Raw genomic sequence first — 9,001 nt, forward strand, 5'->3', positions numbered from 1 at the left:
ATAATAATAGGAAAGACAACAGGCAGTGCAGACCAAGAATAATCAAATGTATCATCGATAGTCGCAGGTGTGGTGCCGGAAGACTGGAGGTTGGCTAACATGGTGCCACTGTTTAAGGAGAGTGGTAAGGACAAGCCAGGGAACTATAGACCAGTGAGCCTGACGTCAGTGGTGGGCAAGTTGTTGGGGGGAATCCTGAGGGACAGGATGTACATGTATTTTGGAAAGGCAAGGACTGTTTTGGGATAGTCAACATGACTTTGTGCGTGGGAAATCATGTCTCACAAACTTGATTGAGTTTTTTGAGGAAGTAACAAAGAGAGGGCAGAGCGGTAGATGTGATCGATATGGATTTCAGTAAGGTGTTCGGCAAGGTTCCCCATGAGAGACTGATTAGCAAGATTAGATGTCATGGAATACAGAGAGAACTAGCCATTTGGATACAGGACTGGCTCAAAGGTAGAAGACAGAGGGTGGTGGTGGTGCAGGGTTGTTTTTCAGACTGGAGGCCTGTGACCAGTGGTGTGCCACAAGGATCAGTGCTGGGTCCTCTACTTTTTGACATTTACATAAATGATTTGGATGCGAGCTTAAGAGGTACAGTTAGTAAGTTTGCAGATGATACCAAAATTGGAGGTGTAGTTGACAGCGAAGACGGTTACCTCAGATTACAACAGGATCCTGACCAGATGGACCAATGGGCTGAGAAGTGGCAGATGGAGTTTAATTCAGATAAATGCGAGGTGCTGCATTTTGGGAAAGCAAATCTGTAAAAGTTCACTTCCTATCGGAAAGATGTTGTGAAACTTGAAAGAGTTCAGAAAAGATGTACAAAGATGTTGCCAGGGTTGGAGGATCTGAGCTACAGGGAGAGGCTGAACAGTCTGGGGCTGTTTTCCCTGGAGTACCGGAGGCTGAGGGGTGACCTTATAGAGGTTTACAAAAGTATGAGGAGCACAGATAGGATAAATAGACAAAGATGAGGTAGACTGGGCACAGTCAAGATGTATTTCCTGAAAAGGGAAAAAAAATCCAACGCTCCCTGGATAAAAACAGAGTTAGAAATTAAAATAAAGGTTAAAAGGTATGCTTATGACAGGGGTCCGGTAGTAAACACAATTGAAAATCAAAAACACCAAAGGTTCAGAGGGAAGGTGAAAAAGCATAGCAGGGAAGTATGAGCAAAGACTAAGAGCTAACAAGAAGAGGAATCTCAAAGTCATCTGCAGACATAGCGATAGTAAAAGTGTAGTAAGGGGAGGAGTAGGTCTGATTAGGAGCCAAGTGGCTTGCATGACTAAAGTGTTAAATAGAAACATAGAAAATAGGAGCAGAAGTAGACTATTCAGCTTTCAAGCCTACTCGCCATTCAATATGATCATGGCAGATCATTCAACTTAGTATCTTATTCCTACTTTCTCCCTATTCCCATTAATCCCTTATCTTTTAGAACTGTATCTAACTCATTCTTGAAAAAATTCAATGATTTGGTCTCAATCAGTTTCTGTGGCAGAGTTTCACAGAGTTTCATTTTTCTCTGGGCAAAGAAATCACTCCTCATCTCAGTTCTAAATAGCCTATCCTGAGACTGTAACAGTTGGTTCTCAACTCCCAAGTCTTCTTTTCTGCCTTTACCCTGTCTAGTCCAATTCGAATTTTATGGGTTTCTAAAATAAAATCCTCCCTCATTCTTCTAAACTCCAGTGAATATAGTGCTAACCGATCCAATATATCTTCATACTTCAGTCCTGCCATCCCATCTTGAACTCCCTTATAGCCAGAACCTCCTTCCTCAGATAAGGAGAACAAACTGCACACAATGCTTCAGGTGTGGCCTTTCCAAGGCTTTGGAAAATTGCAACAAGACATCCCTACCCCTCTACTTGAATCCTCTTGCTACGAGGGCCAATATATAATTTGCTTCTTCACCACCTACTGCACCTGCATGCTTACTGTCAGAAACTGGTGTACAAGCTCACCCAGGTCTCATTGTACCTTTCACTTTCCCAATCTATCACTATTCAGATAGTGGTCTGTATTCTTGCTTTTGCCATCAAAGTCGTTAACTTCATATTTATCCATAATGTACTGCATCTGCCATGCACTTGACCACTAACTCAATTTGTCCAAATCATACTGAAGCATCTCTATATCCTGCTCACAGCTTACTGTCCTATGCCACTTTGTATCATCTGCAAATTGCAAGACATTAGATTTAATTCTCTATCTAAATCATGAATTATCGGGGTCCAAACACTGATCCCTGCAGTACCTTGCTAGTCACTGGTTGCTACTCAGAAAAAGACCTGTTTATTCCTACTCTTTGTTTTCTATTGGGCAATCAGTTCTCTATATTACCCCAATATCACATTCTTTAACTTCGTGCTAATTTCTTATGTGAGATATTGTTAAAAGCCTTCTTCAAAGAGAAGATAATCCACGTCCGCTAATGAATGTTTTCCATCTGTTTTAACCAAGAATTCTACTCAGGCTATGGTGAGACAGGAAGAGTCTTTGTCACTAGAAGGCTTCAAAATTGATAAAGAGGAAGTTTTGGATTGGCTAGCAAGATTAAAGTTGACAATGCACTGGGAGAGGATGAGATACATCCAAAGATATTAAAAGAAGTGGGAGTGAAAGTTACAGGGGCTGCATTCTTTCAGTCTTCCCTAGATTCAAGGGAACTGTCAGAGGACTGGGGTATTAGAGGCCTTCTAACAAAGGGTGGCATGATATCTCAGTAGCTAGCACTGCTGCCTCACAACACCGTGGACCTGGGTTCAATTTGACCCTTGGGCAACCGTCTGTGTGGAATTTGCACATTCTCCTCTGGGATGCTCTGTTTTCCGAAAGATGTGCAGGTTAGGGGGATTAGCCATGCAAAATTTCCCATAATGACCAGGGATGTGCAGATGACCAGGGATTTGTTGCCCACATGTCAGTTTTGGAACCTTTGCTTAGTGCAGTTTAGAACTTTAAAAGGGCATAAGCAAGTTGGTGGAGTGGGTTAGTCATGGGAAATGCAAAGTAGGGAGGGGGTCTGCGTGGGATGATCTTTGGATGGTTGGTGTGGACTTGATGGGTCAAATGACCTGCTTCCATACTTTAGGGATTTTATGATGAAAAGTTTGAAGGATAAGTCCAGCAATTACAGACACTCAATTTAATTCAAATGGCTGAAAACCTTCTCAGAACAATTTGTTTTTAATAGAATTACGGTTTAGACGTAACTGTAAATCTTCCTAAATCTATATTAGGAAGAACCAATATAGATTTCCAAAGGGAACATTGTGCTTGACTAACTTCCGCCACACAGCCTCAACATCAACTTCACTGGTTTGGGCGGCACGGTGGCACAGTGGTTAGCACTGCTGCCTCACAGCGCCAGAGACCCGGGTTCAACTCCCGCCTCAGGCAACTCTCTGTGTGGAGTTTGCACATTTTCCCCGTGGCTGCGTGGGTTTCCTCCGGGTGCTCGGGTTTCCTCCCACAATCCAAAAATGTGCAGGTTAGGTGAATTGGTCATGCTAAATTGCCCGTAGTGTTAGGTGAAGGGGTAAACGTAGGAGTATGGGTCTGGGTGGTATACGCTTCGGCGGGTCAATCTAATCAAATCTCCCCAGCTCCCGCCTCACCCCAGATCCAATCCTCTAACTCAGCACCATGCTCTTGACCTGTCCAACCTGTCCATCTTCCTTCCCACCTATCCACTCCAGCCTCCCCACCAACCCATCACTATTACCCCCATCTTCCCAGCAACCTTCCCCCTAGCCACACACCCACCTCCCTATTTATCTGTCACCCCCCCTTCCCCCCTCAACATTCCTGATGAAGAGATTATGCCTGAAACGTCAACTCTCCTGTTACTCGGATGCTGCCTGACTTGCTGTGCTCTTCCAGCGCCACACTTTTTGACTCTGACTCTCCAGCATCTGCAGTCCTCACTTTCTCTAAAATCTGTTGCAGTTTTTGAAGAGATAACAAAAAGGTTGATGTTGATATCAATGATGTATCTGTATGGACTTTTAAAAGATGCTTGATACAGTGCCACAGAACATTTGTGAGAAACACTATAATTCATGAAACATAAATAAAGAAGAAATGGCTGAACAATAGGAAATAGAGTCAGCTCAATTGATAGTTAGGGCTGGAGGAAGATTTGTTGCCCATGTGTCAGTTTGGAACCTTTGCTTAGTGCAGTTTAGAACTTTAAAAGGGCATAAGCAAGTTGGTGGAGTGGGAAAATGGATGTCAGAAAAGGTACAATGCAGAGAAGTGTAGGGTCATCTATTTTGATAAGAACGCCATGGACAAAAGATATAAGATCAAGGGTACAATACTTAGAAGGTTCCAAGTATCTGCCTCCACTATTGAAAGTGACTACCCAGGTAGAAAGAGCAGTTAATAAAGTATACAGTAATTTGGGCTTTAGTAAGAAGGACACAGTGTACAGGAGCGAGGAGGCGAGGCTGAATTTGTTTAAGCTGCTTATTAACCTCAGCTGGAATTTTGAGTACAGTTCTGAGTGTCATGATACAGGAAGCATGTGAATACATTGGAGGAAGTGCAGAAAAGATCCACAAAAGTTGGTCCGGCAATGGCAATCTTCAGTTATGAGGATACATTGACCAGGTAGGACTGTTCTCCTTAAAGAGAAAAAGGAAAGGAGATCTGCTCGAAGTTTCCAAAATCATGAGAGGTTGAGATAGTGCAGATAGTGAGAAATTCCTGGCTCCTAAAAGGATCAATAGCAAGATTTAAAGTGAAATAGGAAACCGAGCAAATGTGAGTTGGAAAATAAACTTTTTCATATGATGTATCATTTGGGTCTGGAATGCACTGTTTGCAAGTGTTGCAGAGGTAGGTTAAATTGAGCAATTTAAAAGAGCATTGATTGATTATCTGAATAGAAACAATGAGCAAAGAAATGGAGAAAAAGCAGGCACATAGCAGTAGTCATCATGCCCATTGGAGAGCCAATGCAGAGCTGATGGGGCCAAATGCGCTGTAACAATTTTGTGATTCTGCAAGTATTGAGTTAGTTACAGGACAGAATGTTGATAGGGGTCTCAACTATGGGAAGCCAACAAGACCCCAGTGTCACCTCTTTTTGAGAAATTGCACTGTATCTTGTACCACGTAGGAACGTAACAGGATAGGAATAATCCTTCCTCCAACAGCAAACCCAGCGGGCAAGGCCTGCCAGCAAGGGCTGTCCGCCAATTAGAGGCTGCAGTTCTCCTGTTAAAAGCAGCACATTCAGGGAGGTGGTGGCTATAGTTGGTATTACACACACACACAAGGGGGTTCAGATCGAGGAAGGGTGCAGGTGAGAGACGATAGGATGGGAGCTACAAGGTGGAGTCCACGAAGGAGAGGCATTAAGGGGATCAGCAGCTAGGGTAAGATGTGGAGGCAGCTTCCAGCAGACTTCTTCCCTCATCATGCTGGCTGCCTAGATCAGGGTCTGAGTGTCTTTCAATGAGAGAACTTGCAAGCAAATGCACTGTAACTTGTTTGTCATGCTCCTGACATGCAATATCTCTGCTCTATTAGGTTGTGCCGGTGATAGTAGTATGAGGCCCTTGAGTGAGAAATAATTAGGGTGGTAGGTGGAAATGTGGTGAGGACTCATCCCCTCCTACTCTCTTGCCTATATAAACATCCCCTGCCACCCAATTTACCACATGTGAGGAGTCCAGATTCTGCCCATTATCAATTATCCCCATAGGTATGCCCAATCCAGGCAGCTAGCCAGTTCAACTGTTCAGTCAACATGTTGGATTATCAAATGATTGATGTCTAGATGAGTTGCAGGAAATATGCAAGAATGCCAATGGAAGCATTCATTTAGTAATTCGGCATAACTAATTGAAACCTCAAATTGGTTAGAGATAGATAGGTTTTTGATTGCTAAGGGGATCAAAGGGGAGAAAGTGGCAAAATGACATTGAAAAAACCTATCAGCCATGATTGAGTGGTGGACCAGACTCGAAGGGTCAAATGGCCTAGTTTCTGCTCCTCGGCCTTATGGTCCTGTTTTGGAATTGATATATTTGTACGGACAGGCAAATGAATGAATATGTCAGTGAAAGTTTGGAACAAATTAAAGGAATAAGGTTAGAAATTAGAAATAAAAACAGAAAATGGGTAACAGGTCTTGCAGAATCTGGGAAAAAAAGACTGATAGAAATCAGATTTCTTCCCAAATCCCACCCCATCCTCACACACAGACATCACCAGTTACATGTTTGAAGATATATTAAAAAATAGACATCAGCAGATGAAACACTAGGTCTCAGCATTCATCTAACTGTGAATCTGTGATGCTGAATGTGACATGTTTTGTTGGCTGTTCTGCTCTCACAGTGACATTTGAGGAAATAAAATTCTGTTTCAGAAAACGCCTGGGCAATCTGCAGTCCCAGCAGAAATTCAATACTTCAAAGGTTGAAGTATCATAGAAACTATTTAGCTACAAAGCTAAATTTCCCCTCGGGCTGGTGTCCTACATTGGAGTAGCAGAGGCAATTACAACTTTTTTTGTGCTTGCTGCTCAGTTCAGATCAATAATTTTCTAACAACATCTTGAATCAAGATGTGGCCTGAGAGTCAGGAGGTGGGAGCAAAGTGAAACACACAGCTTATTCCCCTCTCACCCTCAGTTGCTTTGCTTTCTTTTTTCTGAATTAAGTGCTTGCCCTTCCTCCAGAAATAAAGATTACATTTCTGAAATGAGTGGATTATCCACATGTTTTCATTTCATTCCTCATAAAGCTGTACAATTATTAGTGGGGCTCTTTCCCTTTTTTAAAGTCATCCTTTGATGTTCAGCGAGAGATTTCTAAGTTTCACAATTCACTTTCTCATTCTTTAAAAAAACTGTAGAATGTTACAATGTCCCTTGTTTCCTAGGTTATCAAAGTTGGAAATTGGGAAAGGCCATGTAATTAGAGAAAAAGGAATGAGTCGACATAGAAAGATCATTCCCACTTGTGAGGCAAATGTAAATATGTTGAAGAATCAGTAAGAAATACGCAACCGATATGATTGCTCAGGGCCCAACAAACTGCATGTGTAATTTATTGCATAATCTCAGAAGGTTCAAATCACTTTGGACAGTTAGAGATAATTATTTAGGACACAAGAAGCCGGGGTGGCAGTTATGACCCCATCAGGAGCTAGAGCCACTTCTTGATTCCCCACCCAAGACTGTAGAATTAGAATTAGGTTTTATTGTTACCTGTACTCAAGTCCAGAAGTACAGGAGTACCGTGAAAAGTGTACAAAGCCGCTATCCCCAACGCCAACTTAGGTAGAAAAGTAAAGATTTTAATTAAAAGTTCAACATTACAGTCCTTCTATGGCCATGGGCCTGCGGTTACTGGGCTTTCCCCACAAGGATACACTTTCGCCCCGCACTGGACTGAATCTATCACTGTTCACTGCCATCCAGGCTCACCAGCTGCTTCATTGCCATCCCCCATTGGCTGGTGTCTAATACAATCCCCAAAATTAACCCTTTCAGCACAGTTACTCCAGACAACTTCTTTCCCCACCAAGGCTTTTCCCCACAGTTATTATTTATATATTCAGGTGCATAACTACTTTTACATTTACAACTATTCCAACTCCTCCAAAGTTTCTGACTTTACAAATTTAGGTGGCTTGAGTGTTTCACAATTTTTCCAGAACGCATTCCCTTTTGTCCTTAAAAATTGGTAGGTCTTTGGCTTGAAGAATGTTGACCTTGTTTCTGATCTTCTGTCATTTATTTAACTCCGAGGTGACATTTTATCTCTCAGATGTCCTTGGCAGGGGTTGCCATTCCTGCTGAGCCAGATAGTTGGTCAATGCCTGAAGAAGGGTTTATGCCCGAAATGTCGATTCTCCTGCTCCTTGGACGCTGCCTGACATGCTGCGCTTTTCCAGCAACACATTTTCCAGCTCTGATCTCCAGCATCTGCAGTCCTCACTTTCTCCTAATGCCTTCATTAAGTAAACCCACAATCCCTGAACTAAGTTCAAAGAAGCACTGTTCCCACTATCTCAGGATGTTTTCTGATCATATCACCTTGAGGAGCTTTCATCTCATGATGTCCGCTATGGAAGATGATTGCTATGCTTTTTTTTTTAGAAACAGTATCTTCTTTCTTGCTAATGTTCAGAATAGGCAATTTGTTTTTTTATTTGACTGGGTCCTGAAATTTGTGGATATTGGTCTCGTTTCCATGGAGTTATAGGCAGCTCATCACCAATTTGATCAAGTAAACTTTTATTTTCAACCTTGATATGTTTATATCGAAGCATGCAAACTCTTTACTCCAACTTCTTGAGTAGATTGGATATTTTCCTTGTCCTTTGGGTGTGTTCCTGACAAACTACATATTTTCACGTCATCAACCAAAATGATAGAGGATTGCTGCTCACGTAGCATTGCCTCTTTTACTGGTACAGCTAATTTTTCTTTGAAAGTCAAATAATTACTTTCGAGTTTGTCTCAGCTCATCTAGCAACAATGTTGCATCTGCTGCATTAATTTGTTCATAAGTCTATTTAACAATATTTCCCCACTGCAACCAAGTGGATCTCCTGCTCATTCTTGTTCTCAAGGATGGCACGGTGACTCAGTGGTTTATCCTGTTACCTCACAATGCCAGAGACCCACATTCAATTCTACTCTTGGGCGACTGGCTGTTGGAGTTTGCAGATTCCCCCATTATTTGTGTGGATTTCCTCCCACAGTCCAAAGGTGAGCTGGTTAGATGGATTGGCTGTGCTAAATTGCCCATGGTGTCCAGGAATGTGCAGGCAAGGTGGATCAACTATAGGGAATGCAGGGTTATAAGGTAAGGAGTAGGTTGTGGTGGGATGCATTTCAGTGGGGTCAGTGTGGACTCAGTGGAAGTCGGGATTCTATGATGAATACTTGTTTCTTCTGATAAAAACGTTGATTTTTGTCTTCAACGGATTCTACAGAGATACGTCATCACCAAAGGCC

Source organism: Chiloscyllium plagiosum, chromosome 25 (genome assembly GCF_004010195.1).
Source record: "Chiloscyllium plagiosum isolate BGI_BamShark_2017 chromosome 25, ASM401019v2, whole genome shotgun sequence".
Taxonomy (NCBI): domain Eukaryota; kingdom Metazoa; phylum Chordata; class Chondrichthyes; order Orectolobiformes; family Hemiscylliidae; genus Chiloscyllium; species Chiloscyllium plagiosum.